Genomic DNA, 20843 nt, shown 5'->3' on the forward strand with positions numbered 1-20843 from the left:
CAACTTCCACAATTACAGAATTTCTGCTGGGTTTGACTTTTTTAATTTTAATTTTATCCTTGACTGTATCTATCGTTGTTGTTAGTAGCTCTTGTATCATCTTTACGCTAGTATCTTGGCCAGGCAGGGTCCTCAAGAAGACTGCCGTGTCTGACCGTTTAACAACTTTTTCAATGGTGTCTTTCGTTGAAATTTGTTTAGTTGGCGCCTGTGCAGCCACAGCCGCCCAAGTCTTAGTGGGTTGTTTTCTTAACCTTTCATTTTCCTTTTGCAACTCCATAACGCGGCCTTCCAGTCTTGCATGAGGTATGGCCCAGGCCGATAGCTCATTTTTGATTGTGTTAAGAGCCGCTTGACTAATTTTCCCATTTTTTACGTTTTGCTCTAAGAGCATAGTTATTCTTGCGTGCCTCTGCACGACGCTCTCATCGTCTGCCTGTCCCATCCCGTCCTGTGGAGAGGGAGCAGACGTCGTAGAAGCCCGTAAAGGCGCACTCGTATCACTCGCTTCGGTTTCAGCCATCATAGGTAACGAGTGATAAAAAGATGTGGGAGCCCGTCTCTTGCCCCGGACCGGCTCCTCTGGCATGGGGGGGGGGGGGGGGGAGACTGCTACAGCTCGCCCACCGACCTCGCCCCTAGGTCAAGGGCACTCCCGAGTCGCTGGGTTCAACGCGCCGTTGCCAGCGCACTGGTCCACCTCGGTGGCCCCGCTCCTCGGCAAGTGCACCCCGCACTCTGGAGACGCGGATGCACCTCTCGTCCTTCGCCGCCTACTTGCCCGAGTTCCCACCTCTCGGCCAAGGACCCACTCCTACTCAGGTGGCGGGTCGGTCCCCCAGTCGTTCGGTGGTCTGGACCCATCTAACCTGGCCCAGGCGATGTCACCACCTCCTGGGTTTCATCATCATTATTATTTCATCATTATTATCATGTTACAATGTAACCTACTACCTAATACATTAGTAGGTCCTATATTTTACTATTTCTAAGTTCTATCTACAGCTATTATGATGTTTAACACTACAGGTTTTTCTTACTACACTCCATCACCACTATGGGGGTTAATCTACCATACTCACTATTCTATGTTACTGTTTGTCTAATATTCCTTAATTTTAGCTTATGACACTACTTGCTAATGGTTGTTATTATTATGACTACTCTACCTGCAGCGTTACAAGTGTGCCAGAATAGATACAAACCTACTTTTTGGCAATTCCCACTGAGCTAATCCCAGTGGGAGTGCCCCTGGCACTGGGCTGGCCGGTGACGTATTCGAGTTCTATACTATTTCTATTATCCTAGTTTGATCTTATAACTAACCTTATGTCTAATGTCATGATCGGTGCATAGTCAAGTCCGAAGGTGATGTACTACCCCCCAACCTATTCCGAAAACCTGGCGGATTCCAGCCTTGAGGCGGCTGGCCAAGTCCACGTCCCAGCGGAACAGGGGGGCGTACGCGACAAGTCCGGTGTTTATTTATTTATCGATTGTTACCAAGATATTCTCTGAGGACTTTGCTCGATATTTTGTTTGTTAGCTGGTTCAAGACGTTGAATGTGTTTTCGTGCCTGAGCAAGTGGTACGTGTCGTTGTTCGGCAATTGTTCCCTAAGTTGTTGTGCAACATCGTCGAAGAGGGGACACTCGTACACCACATGGCCTGGAGTGCCCAGCACTGCTCCACAGTCACACGCTGGTGTTGCCCTTTTCCCGAACCGACAAAGATATGTCGGATAGGGTCCGTGCCCAGTAAGAAAGTGCAGCAATCCCCTTGTTGGTTTGATGTAGGTGAGTTCTAGCCGTTCCTTTATGTTGGGAAGCAGTTCGTGTGTTCTTCGGCCAGTTTCATCGCTGTCCCAGAGATTTTGCCATAATTCCATGCCCCTTCTTTTGATGCTTTGTTTGTCCCCTACATATATCCCCATGATTTCCTCTATTTTTTCCCTTCGATTTTTCTTTATCCAGTACCAGGTGGCCTGTTCCCTGATTTTTATGTCCAGTGGACATAGCCCCATCAGTACTGAAAGTGCCCCTCCTGGAGTTGTTCTGTATGCGCCCACTGAACGTAGGAGCATGTTTCGCTGCACTCTTCTTACGGCCACGGCAGGCATGACCCTCGTGAGCCTGTGTGCCCAGACCGCTGACCCGTAACCTACTATGGATGTGAGAATGCTGTTATGGTATAATTTAATAAGATCAGGTGGGAGGTGGAATCTTTTATGTCCTATTCCTATTAGGTTATGTAGTACTGTGAGTGATCTTTGTGTTGCTGTGTCTATATGCGATGCATAGTTCCACCTCTCGTCGAAGATGACACCAAGATACCGGGCTTCACGGCGCCTGAGGACTGGTATGCCATTTATTCTTACGGTAGGATTTCTTGTGAGTTGGCCATTGAGCAGCAGGTAAGTTGACTTATTGGGTGCGATAGTCATTTTAGTTTTGTGACACCATGTGGTCAGTATTGTAATAGCTCTTTCTATTTTCGGTTCCAGATCTTCGCGGCTACGGCCGCCGACCAGCAGGAGGAGGTCATCTGCGTAGGCTATGACCTCTAGCACATCTTCACTGCTCTTTAGTTCTTCCAATAGTGGTTCCATGTTTATGTCCCAAAAGAGTGGCCCCAGGACAGATCCCTGAGGACACCCCTTTGTGATTTTCTTACTGACTTTGCCGCTAGGGGCCGATAGCCAGACCTCCCTGTATTCACAATAGCTCCTCAGACAGCCATATAGCGGCCCTAGGCATTCTTTCTCCCGCAAGCAAGAGAAGAGCGAAGGCCACCACAGGTTGTAAAAGGCGCCACTGATGTCCACCATGATGCCGACTATGTACTTGTGCGGGGCAGAGTCACAGACATCCGCAGCCAGGGCGATTGCGTCAGACGCCGACCGCCCCGTCCGAAATCCGAACTGCCTGTCACTCATTCCGCACAGGACTCGGTGTGCAGCCAACCTGTCTGCCAGAAGCCTCTCAAAGAGCTTGCCCAACAAGTCCAGCAGACATATGGGTCTGTATGACTTGGCTTCTTTGGGGTCTTTGTCCGGGCCTTTCTTGATTATGACTACATTCGCCTTCTTCCATATAGAGGGGAAGGTCCGAAGCCGTAAACACTCGTTGTACAGCTGAGTGAGAGGTTCCACCAGCTGGGGGGCGAGGTACTGTATCACCTCCGCAGTAATACCGTCTGGTCCAGGAGCTTTGCCTTTTTTGAGCGCTTTTATTTGGGAGTTCACCTCTTCTTCAGAGAAGGGGTAGACCACACGGTTGTTTTCATAGACCCTTTGGTTCTCTCTTCTTATTCTCTGTTGTTCTTCCGAGTCATCTTCCTCTCTATCGTCAGGTAACAGGGCACGGAGTAGGACTGCCAGGTCTCCGTCATCCGGTCCCCACTCCTGACGGTAGATAACACCATAGGTGATTAAATTTTTTCCCTTACTATTTTGTAAGGTAGTCCCCAAGGGTCTGTAGCCAATTGGCTTTGCACATATTTCTCCCAGCTCCTCATCCTGACAGCCTTAAGTTCCTGTTGGAACTGTTCTTTGGCTTCTCTGTATATCTGCAGCCATCGCTGCTTTTCGTGCCAGACGACACACCGCTGGTAATACCTCCTCGCCCTCCGTACTGCTTGGCGCATTTGCCCCAGTTCGGCTGACCATGGTGAAGGGGAGGCCGCGACAGCCCTCCTCCTGGTTGGTACAGCTGCCTTAACTGCCCTGGTTATCGCACTTGTAAGATCTCGGGTGTATTCTTCTATGTTGACATCACCCTCCAGCAATGCAGGGATGTCACACTTCCTAGCCAGCCGGTCCCAGTCGGTTTTGTTATAATTGAGCTGCGTCTCCCAACCTATGTCCCAGTGGCACTCGCTGTCTCCAATGGTGAATGTTATGAGGTTATGATCACTTGTGGTAATCTGGTCCCAAACTGTCCAATTCGATATTTTTGTTGCAAGGTTTGGCGTTACCGTGTCCTCCCCCCCCGGTGTAGGTGGGAGGGTTTCCCTGTTTATTAGCGACCATAAGTTGTAGTGACATGATGGTGTCGACAGCTTTTTCTCCTCGGTCATCTTGAGTACCACTGAACCACAGGGGGGATTTTGCATTGATGTCCGCAGTCACAAGAATTTTTTGTCCCCGCAACGCCGTGGCTATTTGCACGAGCTTATCCAAGAATTCATCTATCTGTCTTCCGTACTGGAAGTACATGTTGACCAAGTATAGTACTCCTGTGGGTGAATGAAGCTCCACGACGTTGCAGTGGTCATCCAAAAATTGTGCTAATACGGTGGCTCTCAACGCTTTATTTGTGATTATGACTGCGGCTCTTGGTTCCCCTGCATTATATATTTGTTGCCAGTTGGCTGCGGTGAACGGGATCCGTCCAGCCAGGGAGTATGGCTCCTGTATGCAGACTACATCTAGACTCTTCTCCTCCACCACCTTCCGGAGTTCCTGCAGAACCAGTTTACTATTATGTGCGTTTGGCAGAACACGCCCCGGTTACCCAGGGGCGCGGCGAAGCACCCTTGCCGACTCGCGCCGCGATCCCATGCCGACAAACGAAGTCGCCGGCATGCAGAGCACCTGTTGGTCTGGGGCCTGCGAACAGAAGGGACAGATGTTCGGTCCCTCGACACAGCTCCCCCTGTGCCACGCACCCTTCGCTTTCGCATCGGGTTGGGTCGCAGCTCTCCCTTTTGTCGCAAGGCAGAATGCCGAGCTTAACGTCTGGCACCACGGGAAGGCGGAAAGAGCCACTTGGGAAGGAGAGGCTATGAGAGACGCGTCACTTCCCTGAGTGAGGACTGCCGCGGCACACCCGACTGAAAGCGATACGCCCCAATGCGAGCTTCCGTGCCATACGGCGCGCAGGTAACGGGTGGCCCCGCACCGAACGCGCCGTCAAGAGACCGACCTCACCCCTACAACTTAGAACGACTTAAACCCAACTAACCTAAGGACATCACACACACCCATGCCCGAGGCAGGACTCGAACCTGCGACCGTAGCAGCCTCGCGGTTCCGTACTACAGCGCCAGAACCGCACGGCCACCGCGGCAGGCGGAAAACCAGTCCTAAGCAAAGAATGGAAAGCAGAAAGATGTAAGCAGTATACATAGGTGTTATACAAGGGAGATATACTTGCGGGCAGTATTATGGAAATGGAAGAGAACGTAGAGGAATATGAGAAGGGAGATATGATACTGCGTGAAGAATTCGACCTACACTATTGGCCATTAAAATTGCTACACGAAGATGACGTGCTACAGTCGTGAAATTTAACCGACAGGAAGAAGGTGCTGTGATATCCAAATGATTAGCTTTTCAGAGCGTTCATACAAGGTTGGCGCTGGTGGCGACACCTACAACGTGCTGACGTGAGGAAAGTTTCCAACCGATTTCTCATATACAAACAGCAGTTGTCCGGCGTTGCGTGGTGAAACGTTGTTGTGATGCCTCGTGTAAGGAGGAGAAATGCGTACCATCATGTATCCGGCTTTGATAAAGGTCAGATTGTAGCCTATCGCGATTGCGGTTTATCGTATCGCGACAGTGCTGCTCGCGTTGGTCGAGATCCAATGACTGTTAGCAGAATATGGAATCGGTGGGTTCAGGAGGGTAATATGGAACGCTGTGCTGGATCGCAATGGCCTCGTATCACTAGCAATCGAGATGACAGGCGTCTTATCGGCATGGCTGAAACGGATCGTGCAGCCACGTCTCGATCCCTGAGTCAACATATGGGGACGTTTGAAGACAACAACCATCTGAACGAACAGTTCGACGACGTTTGCAGCAGCATGGACTATCAGCTCGGAGACCATGCGCTTACCCTTGACGCTGCATTACAGACAGGAGCGCCTGCGATTGTGTTCTCAACGACGAACCTGGCTGCACGAATGGCGAAACGTCATTTTTTCGGATGAACCCAGGTTCTGTTTACAGTATCATGATGGTCAAATGTGTGTGAAATCTTATGGGACTTAACTGCTAAGGTCATCAGTCCCTTAGCTTACACACTACTTAACTTGAATTATCCTAAGGGCAAACACACATATCCATGCCCGAGGGACGACTCGAACCTCCGCCGGGACCAGCCGCACAGTCCATGGCTGTAGCGCCTAGGACCGCTCGGCTGAACCGGCGCGGCCATGATGGTCGCATCCGTGTTTGGCAACATCGCGGTGAACGCACATTGGAAGCGTGTATTCGTCATCGCCATACTGGCGTGTCACCCGACGTCATGGTATGGGGTGCCATTGGTTACACGTCTCGGTCACCTCTTGTTCGCATTGACGGCACTTTGAACAGTGGACGCTACATTTCAGATGTGTTACGACGCGTGGCTCTACCCTTCATTCGATCCCTGCGAAACCCTACATTTCAGCAGGATGATGCACGACCGCATGTTGCAGGTCCTGTATGGGCCTTTCTGTATGCAGAAAATGTTCAAATGCTGCTTTGTCCAGCACATTCTCCAGATCTCTCACCAATTGAAAACGTCTGGTCAATGGTGGCGGAGCAATTGGCTCGTCATAATACGCCAGTCACTACTCTTGATGAACTGTGGTACCGTGTAGAAGCTGCATGGGCAGCTGTTCCTGTACTCGCCATCCAAGCTCTGTTTGACCCAATGGACATGCGTATCAAGGCCATTATTACGGCCAGAACTGGTTGTTCTGGGTACTAGTTTCTCAGGATCTATGCACCCAAATTGCACGAAAATGTAATCTCATGTCAGTTCTAGTATAATATATTTGTCCAATGAATACCCCCTTATCATCCGCATTTCTTCTTGGTGTAGCAATTTTAATGGCCATTAGTGTAAATCACAACAAGTCCCCAGGAGTAGACAACATTACAAAATTGCTTTAGAGCTACTGATAGCTTTGGGAGATCCAGCTATGACGAAGCTCTTCGAAATGGTGAGCAAGATGTTGGCGACATGCGAAATGCCCTCAGACTTCAAGAAGAATATAATAATCTCAATTTCAAAGAAAACAGGTGCTGCAAAATGCTAAGACGAATCATTTACAGAAGAATGGGAAAACAGGTAGAAACCACCCTTGGGGAAGGTCAGTTTGGATTCCGGAGAAATGTAGGAACGCCCCATCTAATACGGACCCTAGGACTTCTCATGCAAGATAGGCTATGGAAAGGTAAACCTACGTTTGTAGCTTTTGTAGACTTACAGAAAGTTTTTGACAATCTTGACTGGAATACTGTTTTTCAAATTCTAAAGGTAGCAGGGGTAAAACACGGGAACGAAATGCTCTTTACAATTTGTATAGAAACTAGATGGCATTTATAAGAATCGAGGGGCACAAAAGGGAGGCAGTGGCTGAGAAGGGAGTGAGACACGGCTGTAGCCTATCCCCGATGTTGTTCACTCTATTTACTGAGCAAGCAGAACGGAAACAAAAGAAAAATTCGGAGTAGGAATTAAAAACCATGGAAAAGAATTAAAAACTTTGAGGTTTGACCATGACGTAATTCTGTCAGAGACAGCGAACACCTGGAAGAGCAGTTGAACGGAATGGACAGTGTCTTGAAAGGAGCATATTAAGGTGAACTTAAATAAATGCATACGAGGATAATGGAATGTAGTCTAATTAAATCAGGTGATGCTGAGGGAATTAGGTTAGGAAATGAGACACTTAAAGCAGTAGGTGAGGTTTGCTATTTGGGAAGCAAAATAACTGATAATGATCAAAGTAGAGAGGATATAAAATGTTGCCTGGCGATGACAAGGAAAACGTTTCTGAAGAAGAGAAATTTGTTAACCTCGAATATAGATTTTAGTGTCAGGAAGTCTCTTCTGAAAGTATTTGTATGGAGTGTAGCCATGTATGGAAGTGGAACATGGAAGGTGAATAGTTTAGACATAAAGACAATAGAAGCTTTTGAAATGTGGTGCTACAGAAGAATGCTGAGGATTAGATGGCTAGATCTCGTAACTAATAAGGAGGTACTGAATGGAATTGGGGTAAAGAGGAATTTGTAGTACAACTTGAAGAAAATGTTGATGACATTGTTTGATTTGTGGGGGGTTCAACTGCGCCGTCAGCAGCGACCGTACAAAGTCCCAAATTCTACACAGTCCACGTTCTTTCCACAATCCAACCTAGTCACTCTCATAATTGATGATGGTGATGAAATGATGAGGACAACACAAACACCCAGTCCCCGGGGCACAGACTGACTAGAAGAAGGGATCGGTTTGTAGGGTACGTTCTGAGGCGTCAAGGATGACCAACTTAGTATCGAACGTAAACCTTGAGGGCAAAAATCGTAGAGGGGAACAAAAAGATGAATACGCTAAGCAGATTCAGAAGGATGTAGGTTGCAGTAGTTACTCGAAGGTGAAGAGGCCTGTACTGCATCAAACCAGTCTCTGGGCTGAAGACCACAACAACAACAGTTTGGGCATGGATATGACGTATTATTACTGCTACGTAGGCTATTTTTTTAATCATTTCATACGATTTTTTAGTTTGAAAATGTCATACTTTAATTTTTCAGTTTTTAGATTTCTTGATTGTTTAATGGAGTAGGTTACGGAGTAGGTCCCAACTGTTGTTCTATTTCTGATTTCAGATACAACTGATTCTAGGACTAAGAACCCTAATTTGTGGTCGTGTGTAGCGATTTCTTCATCTAAGATTTCGTCAGTAAAAATATTTCATAACTGTGGCGGATTTGTTTGCCATGAACATTAGATTTTGGCCAGAATAATAATTTACGAGAAATTCACAGATCATGTTGGGGAGAAAGGAGCAGTGGAGATGTCTGTTAATCTTGTTTATTGCCTCCACAACAAGGTGACAAGTTTGCAGCAGAAGAAATTAAATCGTCTACAGATAGGTGTAGCAGAGGGCATATTGCTGTGACATGTTATTGATATGTATTGTTTGTGGAGTACAGAAATGTAGATGCCTATCACACACCTTTGAGAAATTCTTTCACTGGTAGAAATTAAGCTTGGGTTATAATCCAGCTATTACAGGATGATAGTAGTTTCGTATAATGATTGCGTTACATCTAGATATTTCAGGATCGTACAGCCACGTCACGTACCTTCAGTCAGAGAAAACGCTTATTTGCAGCAAAGCAAGTATCCACTCAGACAGTGCTATGATCTCTGGAGCGCCAAGGACTGTCAGCGCGATGAGTATTTTTGTCGCGTCCAGTGACGCGGCAATAGAGATAGATGCGTCCAATGGAAGTGCTGGGCCAAGTAGAGGCCCCACGTCATCTTTTCAAACGACATCATCATGATAGACGTAATTGTGTGTAGAGGCTAAGAGGACAACGATCGTTGCCAAATTGTCTTTGTTATCGCTATGTATGCCCAGAACCTTGTGTGATGGTGTGATCTGCTATCTGCTGTACAACACAATTAGCTCTTGGTCGCTTAGCCGGTATTTGGAGAGCGGCCCTTACATTTCTGACGTGTTGAAACTGGTGACTCTCCCCGGTCTTCGAGGTCCCTGTGACTCTATCTTTCAAATATATGGCACAAGACCGCACGATAGCCGAGATGTCCTGGTATTCCTCAGCATGGAGGGTTTTGGACAGCTGGCCTCGTCAGCACGTCCTCGAGATCTCTCACCCACGGAGAGAAATTGGTTATTGGTTGTCGAGAGACTGTCACCCGCCAAGAGATGAAGCAGCTTGAAATGATGTATCTATCACCTCAGCTCAGTTCAAGTCGGTGCCCAGCCAGGTTAGAGTTATCGTCACTGCCAAAGTTGGTGGCTCTGTGAACTAAATTCTCCACAATATATTCCCAGCATGAGCTACAAAATTACTATATTCTACTTAGTATAAAGTTGTACTGGACTAAAAACGCTCGTCGGTAGAATGCTACGTTCTTTACTTGGCTCCAGGAGGAGATCAAGTGCATACTATAACACAGATATTATAACATAGCTATGGGGAATTACTTAACTGAAAAATGTCAGCCGCGCGGGATTAGCCGAGCGGTCTCAGGCGTTGCAGTCATGGACTGTGCGGCTGGTCTCGGCGGAGGTTCGAGTCCTCCCTCGGGCATGGGTGTATGTGTTTGTCCTTAGGATAATTTAGATTAAGTAGTGTGTAAGCTTAGGGACTGATGACCTCAGCGGTTAAGTCTCATAAGATTTCACACACATTTGAACATTTTTTGAAAAATGTCACATTACCACCTGGAGCTGCTAGTAAAATTGTTTATACAATCACTTGCAATCGTTTGACCATCACCAGATTCTGTTGCTCACTTGCCGATCCAAATTCGCCCTTCATGTTAATGCTAAGTCTCTGATTCCTCCTATACAAATGGATCTACTTTGTTGGTATCCCATCCCAACAGCACCGTAACTATCTCTGGCTACAAAGAGCGATGTTTGAAACAATCGAAATTAACGATGTTATAGAAAAACACACAGGTTTGTTGAAAAGGAAGGACAGGAGACATATATCTACATCAATTCAAAATAAAGACTGAACCACATGACGTTTGCCGGCCGAAGTGGCCGTGCGGTTAAAGGCGCTGCAGTCTGGAACCGCAAGACCGCTACGGTCGCAGGTTCGAATCCTGCCTAGGGCATGGATGTTTGTGATGTCCTTAGGTTGGTTAGGTTTAACTAGTTCTAAGTTCTAGGGCACTGATGACCTCAGAAGTTAAGTCCCATAGTGCTCAGAGCCATTTGAACCATTCTTAACTCTCCGAAGCTAGTGCGAAGAGGAAACCGGCATCCACTAAATTATTTAACATCGTTAGAAACTGTCACAACATCGCTTCCTTCTCATGTTTCAGTGACAGTGACAGATCTCTTTCTCATACCTTATACACACATCAAAAAAGTTTATTATCACCTCGGTTCCGGAACCTGTACAGAAAATTGGAATAGAGATCAACAGAAACATAATTTCCGCTCTTTTTATTGCTCATGAAAATCACACTTTGCATGTCGCACCACCATACACTGAGACCTTCAGAGGTGGTGGCCCAGATTGCTGTATACAACGGTACCTCTAATACCTAGTAGCACGTCCTCTTGCATTGATGCATGCCTGTATGCATCGTGGCATACTATCCACAAGTTCATCAAGGCTCTGTTGGTCCAGATTGTCCGACTCTTCTACGGCGATTCGGCATAGATCCCTCAGAGTGGTTGGTGGATCACGTCGTCCATAAACAGCCTTTTTCAATCTATCCCAGGCATATTCAATAGGGTTCATGTCTGGAGAACATGCTGGCCACTCTAGTCGAGCCATGTCGTTATCCTGTAGGTAGTCACTCACAAGATGTGCGGGATGGGGGCTCGAATTGCCGACCATGAAGACGAATGCCTCGCCAATATGCTGCCGATATCGTTGCACTATCGGTCGGAGGATGGCATTCACGTATCGCACAGCCGTTACGGCGCCGATACGGCCCGGCATGATGCCACCCCAAAACAGCGTGGAACCTCCATCTTGCTGCAATCGCTGTGCAGTGTGATTAAGGCGTTCAGCCTGATCGAGGTACCTCCAAACACGCCTCCGACGATTGTCTGGTTGAAGGCGTATGCGACACTAATCGGTGAAGAGAACGTGATGTCAAACCTGAGCGATCCATGTGGCATGTTGTTGGGCCCATCTGTACCACGCTGCATGGTGTCTTGGTTGCAAAGGTGGACCTCGCCATGGACGTCGGGAGTGAACTTGCGAAACCATGGCCTTGAGGGGCCCGAGCGAGGCATGTCATCGGCAGTTCCTGTCTCTCTGTATCTCCTCCATGTTCGAACAACATCGTTTTGGTTCACTCAGAGACGCCCGGACACTTCCCTGTGAAACGTGGTAGTCAAGAAACGCAGGATTCGGTTACAATTGTGGACGAGGCGGAAATCAGTTACTATTGATTCCGTTTTGCAATTACACACATTTATTTTAACACGGTAATTCGAGAATCAGCAATAAATCAAGAAATCACACGTTATTAATGAAGGAATAAACAACTGTGCAATTAATAGCACATTCAGTGCGTTACAATTTACCAAATGAGCATAAAATACAGACGCAGCAAATAATGTTTTAAAAACAAGCCAATTAGAATTTTAAGGCAAGTAACCCCAGTCACGGCTGAAGGCCTTTAACGCCAAAAACGGCAATTACAAAAAATTTAACAAACATACCATAAAACAGCAATGCAATAGCAAAGGTTAATTTAAATAGACAGGCAACTGATCACCAAACGGGTGACACAAAATGATGATAAACTTGGTAGCACAACCATTTAAACCTGCTGTGACGCCAAGAATGGCAAGTATATAATAAATTTTAAAAACATCTAGTACAACAGCAAATACAGCAGCAAAGATTAATTTAAAAGGGCAAGCAACTGATCACCAAACAGGTGACACAAAATGATGGTAAACTTGGTAGCACAATCATTTAAACCTACTGTAACGCCAAGAATGGCAATTATATAATAAAAAATTAGAAACGTACAATAAAACAGCAAATACAATAACAAAACACAAGGGCCAGTCACAGACGGTGCACCAGGAATCGACCTCTGAGTAGGTCCAGCAAAAAACACTTTAGCGAGCATTGAAATATGCAGCCAAGAGTTGCATTTCTCTACTTGAATCCAAATGCACTCAACTAAAAGCTTGCAGGATCCTGTTTACGACGAGGTCGCGCACCCTCGTGACCACAGGCCTTCGATCCGGCAGTCCATGCAACCACCCAACGGTCCCGGCGTATTCTCGCACTGCATGGAACTGGCTCCTCCTGAGTCCCCAACCGAACTGCACACTCATACGACCTGCAAGAAGAACGACGTCGCCCCAAAGATAGGGCCACGGTTACTACATATCGATACCCCTGCTGCCGCCACTAGCGGACAGGCAACACTTACGAAACCAAGTGGCCCCAGTGAACACAAGAAGAAGACAAACAACCACAACCATGTCAGCTAAACGATAGGTCTGCCCTCCAACAGCGGACGGAAACCTACAAACTGCACCAACGTGAGACTGTGTCTGTGATACAATATCCAAAGTCAACGTCCATCTTCTGGAGTTCTGGGAACTGGGCTAATCCAAAACTTTCTTTGATGTGTGTATTTCCGTTTCAGTTCTCTGTGTAATATTTTATTATTGTTGTCCTTATTTTTTATATTGTCATTATGATTATATTTTTACTTTTGTAATATTGGGTGGTGGGTAGTTTTAAGGAAAAAATTAGTAATATTTAATTAAGCATCGTATTTTTCTTAGAAGAAACGTGTTCAGATCAACGCACACCACCAGCAGGGAAGTGATTACGATGTAATGAGTATTTAACATTACGAGCGGCTGCGTCGTAAGCTTTCTGATGGAGCGGTGGATGCCAGTGGTGCTGTAGGCCGGCTTAATGGGCGGAGAAGCGCAGACAGAGTGGAGGCGATTAGTTCTGGGCGGGAGAACATCCCAAGTGCGGAAACTGTACTGCTTGCTTCGTGGGTGAGTGGTTTAGAATATGGAGATTAACTGTAATGTTCTACGGAATAGAAGTAAAATGTCTTACAGACATACTACGAAAGAACTCGATACACAATATGAACAATGCTGCAGTGAGATGAGCACGTAGCAATCTTGCTCATTATTATTAACGAATTGCTTGAATTTATTGATCTTTGTGATTATTATAAGTAGATAGTATATGGGGCTTCTGGAACACTTTGAGGACGTATACGTACCGTCCTTAGCACCGTACCCATACGTGACGTCACTACTGCTCGCTGCTTGCTCTGGCAGCTCTCCAGTGCAGATGTTACGCACGTGCGCACACACACACACACACACACACACAAACACACACACACATACACACATTCACACACACACACACACACACACACACACACACACACACACACACACACACACACGCAATCAGCATGTACTAAGCATTTAATTTTTTATTTTCTTTTTACAAATTTATCCAACTGTTGTGTGCATTGCTGAATCCAAGCCACTTTACCAAAGCTTTTCTTCCTCTCTTCCGTATTATTTTCTCCACAATATATGATGATGGATATTTAGTTTTTTGCAACTCTTCAACATAGAAAGCTCCAGCTATGGGCTGTGATTTGTAGTCTTCAAGGAGATACGTTCTCGGATTGGTTTCTTGCACTTTACGTATTTTGAAAATTTCCGTGGACCAGTTGGCGGTGTACCCTTTGTCTAAGACTGTTTTCTGTTTACTAATTCTGACGTAATCACCAACTTTGAGTTTTGACCGCCGTGGATCAATCATTTTAATTTTGTTATACACAGTAAATAGAAGACTATTATCTTTTACATCCACTGGTCGCATTTTAATCGTTCCGTGTGTCATGTGATTATACTGATGGACCAGATCTTGTACAGTGTTAATCCATTTGTAGGAGCCCTGAGCAGTAAATTTTCGGAACATAAGACTCTTGAGAGTTCTGTTAAAGCGTTCAACTACGGAAGCTTTCATATTTGAAAAAGTGGAGTAGTGATTAATTCTGAGTTTCTGCATTAACTTTTTAAAACTAGTATTGTAGAATTCTTTTCCCTGATGAGTTTGTAAATTTACTGGGGCCCGCTTACTTTTTATATATATTTTTTTAAGTGCGTTTGCAACTGCAATTCCAGTTTTAGTCTTCAGAGCAGCGACCCATGCATATTTTGAATAAACGTCAATTACTGTTAACAAATACTTATACCCAGAATTCCATTTAGAATATGCAATCATATCGACTAAGTCTGCTTGATGCAGATCATCAAGTCCTTTCGTGATAACTGACCGCCTGGTGTATGTTCGGCGAGCAGGACGATGAAGCTCATCAGCAATGGCAGCTTGCATCTTCTTCTTCTTTTTTTTCTTCTAACTTGCTACTTACTGAAGGCAATATGCTTTTCGAAATGACACAGTTGTGATAGAAATGTTTGCTTATATGGAACTGGAAGGAGGGGCGGAGACACGAGGAGGAGAAAGAGGAGCAAGGGGGAAAAAAAAAGAAAGATAACACGTATTTTAGGAAGATGTTTTATTTTCAAAATACCATCGCATAATTAATCGTACATTAGTCTTTGCTAAACATCGATCATTTTCCTCATCAGCAATATTGAAAGATTTTTTCAGCAATTTCAATGATGGACAGTCCAGAGATTGCATGTTAACTACTCTGCCATGATCTGTGCCCAATAAAGTCGTCGTCCAATCTGCTTTTTCCAGACCCATTACCATAATGTAGTCACAAGATTTGCACAACTCCCAGAGCGTATTTCTCGCAGTAAGTAGTGACACTCCATCCATTCCCCACTGCTGATGAAGGTGATTGCGTGTCACCCACGAGTTTATCCTCTGAGTTTTCTCCGATAAGGTGCTGAATGCTAAAACTTGTGCGATAGTTACAAATTGCTCTGCGATAACTTGATTGCCGTCCACGAGGATAGCAGCAGCTTGTTTAGGCACAAAATTATTTGCATCGTCTTTGAATCCTTGCAGGTCTACGAAAGCTATCTTCATTCTGTCATGATGTGAGAAGGAAAAAAGAGAAAAAAGTTGATGAAGGTATCGTCTAATTTCGTTTAAAGTTTTGCTAGTATCATTGTGTAAATCCCAATCCATCACCGACTTCTCTTACCTGACAAACAGATAATGTCTCTCTCTCTCTCTCTCTCTCTCTATAGACGATAATGGTGATGATAAGAGGAGCAGCCACCTCGGTGAAACGTAGACTGATAGCAGCTCTCTAAAAGCATCTCATTTTATCTGCTATTTTTCAAAGCAAAAAAATATATATATATATGGATGTAGAGGATGCTGTATGTCAATAATAGCAATGTTAGCAAACAGCAGGAGGTTCGCAGCTGTTCCAGGAGGGGGGCTTTAAACCCCAGCTGTGTAAAAGAAAGACAAGAAGACGAAGTCCGCTGGCAAAAAAAAAAAAAAAATTTTCATTGCTTGAAAGGTCATAGTGAACATCTGCACATGTGATCGTGGCTGGCGGGACGTACCGTTTTTTCTTGTTCTCAACCATCTGGCGTAAGCAGTTACATCATCATCGCCCTTGCTTTCGGGCTGGCGGTCATTGTCCTCGTCCAACAGCTGATCTTATGTGAACGCATAAAGTCAATGCATGATACCGCAGGGTGGGAAAAGAAAAAGCCTCTCTCTGAGGATATGGAGGGACATTATCTGATTACATGACTAGCAAATAACACGGTAATATGATGCAGCACGCTGAGAGAAGAACCATACGAGTCTCTGAGAATACAATGTCAATAACAACTCCATCAGTAGCAGCGGGGGACGTAGCATTTCTTTACCAGGGTGAATGTACTCCAAGAGAAGCAATGTGTCGTATGACTGCAAGAGTTTCTCTCTCTCTCTCTCTCTCTCTCTCTGTGAAAGTAGCAGAGAAACAAAAATTTTTTTTATGCCTATAGACCAGTATAAAGCGACAGACGATTCCACTCTGTCGTATTCCTTCAGCTGTGCGAGTGCCCGTGCGAGTGTCAGTATTGGAATTGCCTTTGCTGACGGAGAGAGTGTGTGAAACACATAGCTGGCTCAAAACATGTAAGTCTGACAAGTATTACTTAGTGCTACTACTACTAAGTGGCATATAGTTTTCATCTACTAAGAAGTTGTTGTAACTCAAGAGAGAACAGGGATGCCTCTCGTTCAGTGTTGCAGAGTCTGAAGCATCTGGGAGAAGGAGGAGGCTCCAAAACTACGCTGCGGCTGTCGTCTCTGGAACAGGGGGAGAAATATCCCATCCTAAGTGCGAGACGGACGACGACGAAATTTGGAGCAGCGGTCGTAGTATACTTGAAGGAGTGCAAAATATTCCTTCCCGCAAGATTCGCCACTCTCAGTGATGAAGAATTGGAATTTCTGAATTCCGGAACAGTTGCTCTGATATATCGTGGTAGGAAAAATAGTATGGATATCATTGACTTTGAATCTGTTTGATAAATACTAACATATGTTTCCTTATACTAATATTACGTAGTTGTTAGCATATTGTGATACTAACCATGTCTATTCAAATACGGAAAGTGTCAGCAAATGGCAAGATTAAGGAAATAGATTTGCAATCCTTAAAAGACGATACCTGTGGCACACATTTTGATACACATGACACATTAGTATTTGCAGTAAAAGTAATAGGGTGTGGTGAGGATGTAAATGCATATTCCGAATTCAATGGAAAAATAGTGCAGCTAATTCAAACAGAGTGCTTTAAACAAGGTGAGCATTTTGCTGCTTTTCAAGTCTATGACAAATACGAGTGTACTTATTACACAGAGTTATATGTTACCAAGTTTAATAATCTTGTTGATGCTTACATCAAAGAGATTTTGTTTGTGTTGCATACAATTTGTTCTCATAATGCATTCAGTTGTCAATTTGATTTTGTAAATGGAGCTGCTTGCCTCAAAACATGGCTAGAGAGTGGGGATGTTTCATTTATATATTCAAATTGTAATGTCCTGTTGTCTGCCATATACGATATTTTGAGAAGCGCTGAAAGTGAATAATGACCGAACCATCGCCAAAGCGCATTAAGCTGAATCATGATCATCAGGAAAGTAATGCTCTGGAATGGGTTTCGGTTGAAAGTGCGTTCAAAAATAGAATATGTACAGGTGAGATATCTAACCGAGGAGGGTTTAAGGACCCAAAATATTTCTTGGATGCATGTTTCTCTGTCTTTGAGAACATAGTGCGTAAAATTAACAAGCCTCTTAAAATTAATTTTTCACTCATTTGCAACTTTGTGCTGCCCAAATCGGGTGACGTAGAAGACAAGTACTTAAATACAAAGAATTTAAATATATTCTCCTCTGACATTACCGAAGAGTGGTATTCAACTAAAATTAGGGATGTACTGTTAAATAAACTGGAGAAATTTCAATTGAGAGATTCAGGTTGGGCGTTGCGTAATATAGTAAAACTATGTATTAATGTTAACGAAAACAAAGGGTTTTATGCAGGACGTCACACGAAACTGCCAAAAGTGATTGCGAATAAACATGCAGTAATTAACGTTCACTCGAAAGGTAATGCTTGTTTTAAATGGGCAATTCTAGCTGCTTTGTATCCTGTAAGCAAGAATGCGCACCGTGTGTCTGCCTATTTTGCACATGCAAACAAATTAAACTTTTCTAATATACCGTTTCCTACAGAGCTAAAGCATGTCCATATATTCGAAAAGCAGAATGAAAGTGTGTCTGTCAATGTGTACGGTATACAGTACTCGGATTATGAGTGGATGGTTGTTGAAGAAGAGGGAGAAGCGGATGAGGTGAGAGAGGGGGCAAGAAGGAGGACGAGGGAAAGGTCGAAAGATATCCGAGTTATACCACTGCATATTACAAAGTACCAAAGAGAAAAACATGTAAATTTATTAATGTTGCAGCTAGAAAATACAAATATAAATCATTTTTATTATATAAAAAGTTTGTCGAACCTAGCACATTATACCATTACTGCTCATCATAAGTCTGTCGTGATATGCCCCCGTTGTCTGTCTTATTTCCATGCAAAACAGAAGTTAGAAGCACACTTGCTTGACTGTGCGCAGTTTAAGCCAGTCAACACTATCATGCCAAATGAGCACAATAAATATATAAAATTTTCCAATTTCAGAAATAAGCTAAAGCTGCCTTTTATAATATATGCGGACACTGAGTGCATGCTGCAACCAGTTGCTGGCTGCAGTAGAAGTAGTAACTCTGATCAAATACATTTACATACACCATTTAGTATTGCATATTACATACATTGTACTTATAATGATGACTATTCGGAATTTCAGTTGTATCGCGGTCGTGATTGCATGCAGTGGTTCACGAAACAGCTGTATGCAATTGCTGAGTATGTGAACGGTTTCTTATTACAAAATAAAGAGATTATATTAAGCCCAGAGGAAGAATCAGCCTTTCACTCTGCAAAGATCTGTCATATTTGTAAGGAAGCCTTTGAGGCAGGCGATGTGAAGCATCGTGACCATTGTCATTTTACAGGCGAGTACCGCGGTGCAGCGCATGCTAGCTGCAATGTAAACTACAGACCTCTGTTTACAGTGCCTGTCGTATTCCACAATCTGTCCAATTATGATAGTCATTTCGTAATTACAAATATTTGCGAGCAACTAGTGAATGAGACCGGGAGGAGGAAAACTAAATTAAATCCAGGCCGCGTTTCTATATTACCATCGAATATGGAGAAATACAAATCTTTCACGAAGAGCATTCAAGTAACACATAAAGACCGGCACTGCTACATAAATTTCCGGTTTATAGATTCATTTAATTTTTTATCATGCTCGCTAGAAAAGTGTGCATCTTACCTAAAGCCAGAGGAACTCAGGATAATGAGGAAATACTTTCCTGATGATCGTGAATTTTATTTAGTCAATCAGAAGGGTATATTTCCATATGAGTATGTGAGTGATGAGAGTGTTTTATCAGAAGAACACTTACCGCCGATTCAGGAATTTAAAAGTTTGCTGACTGGTGGAAGAACTGTCTCAGAGTGTGATTATCAAAGGGCGTGTAATGCTTGGCATTTGTTCAAGTGCAAGACACTGGGGGAATACTCGGATCTTTATTTAAAAATTGATGTGTTATTGTTAAGCGATGTTTTTGAAAATTTTCGAAATCTCTGCATTAAAACCTATGAGTTAGATCCCGCGCATTATGTTACTTCACCTGGATTGGCTTGGGATGCATTATTGAAAACCACCAAAGCAGAATTAGAACTCATCACAGACATTGAGCAACTTCAATTCGTCGAACGAGGTATTAGAGGCGGCATTGTTCACTGCTCGTGTAGACATGCTGTGGCAAACAACAGGTTCATGTCTAATTATGATGAAAATACTGATGAATCCTACATTATTTACCTTGATGTAAATAGTCTTTACAGTTGGGCAATGATGCAGTACCTCCCAGTTTCACATTTTTCTTGGCTCAACGCTGAAATTGTTAAAACTTTTGACGTAAACAACATACCGGATGACTCTGATATAGGCTACATTCTGGAAGTAGATCTTGAATATCCTGAAAACATCCACGATATGCATTCTGATCTACCACTATGTCCTGAGAAAATGATACCACCATCTAGCTGTGTGGTAGGCAAGGCTAGTGCTCCCAAAAAATTAATTTCTACTTTGTATGATAAGAAAAATTATGTAATTCATTATAGAAATCTCAAACAGTGTTTGCAACATAATTTGAAATTGAGAAAGATTCACAGAGTACTGTCGTTCAGACAACTTCCATGGATGAAACCATACATCGATATTAACGCACAGAAACGTATGGTAGCAAATAACGATTTTGAAAAGAATTTTTTTAAGCTAATGAATAACAGCGTCTTTGGTAAGACAATGCAAAATGTACGAAAGATGTTGGACATAAAACTAGTAACTTCATGGGATGGTAAATATGGAGCATCTGCAATGATTGCAAAACCAAATTTCAAGAGGAGCGTTATATTTCAGGAGAATTTAGTTGGTATTGAATTAGACAAACTCAATGTAGTGTTTGACAAGCCTATATCTGTAGGTATGGCGATTTTAGACATTTCAAAGACGCGTCTTGTTGACTTTCATTATGGGTATATACTGAACAAGTTCCCTGTAAAAGATGTAAAACTGTGTTACACTGATACCGATAGTTTAATTTACCATATTAAAACTCAAAATATTTATGAGGATATCAAAAGTGATGTGCAAAAATGGTTTGATACTTCAGGTTTTCCCATTAATAACAGATTTAACATTCCACTTGTGAATAAAAAGGAGGTTGGACTATTGAAAGATGAATTAAAC

The 20843-nt window shown here is 43.9% G+C and overlaps 1 long non-coding RNA gene across 1 annotated transcript; it reads right to left on the reverse strand.

Moving 5' to 3' along the window:
* Positions 1–15210: 15210 nt before the first annotated feature.
* On the reverse strand, positions 15211–15763 carry LOC124621791. The gene is made up of 2 exons (XR_006980569.1): positions 15639–15763; positions 15211–15521 (listed from the first exon to the last, which is right to left on the reverse strand). It is a non-coding gene; the product is annotated as an uncharacterized LOC124621791 (long non-coding RNA).
* Between the last annotated feature and the right edge of the window lie 5080 nt (positions 15764–20843).

The sequence above is a fragment of the Schistocerca americana genome, chromosome 7 (assembly GCF_021461395.2).
Source record: "Schistocerca americana isolate TAMUIC-IGC-003095 chromosome 7, iqSchAmer2.1, whole genome shotgun sequence".
Classification (NCBI taxonomy): Eukaryota; Metazoa; Arthropoda; class Insecta; order Orthoptera; family Acrididae; genus Schistocerca; species Schistocerca americana.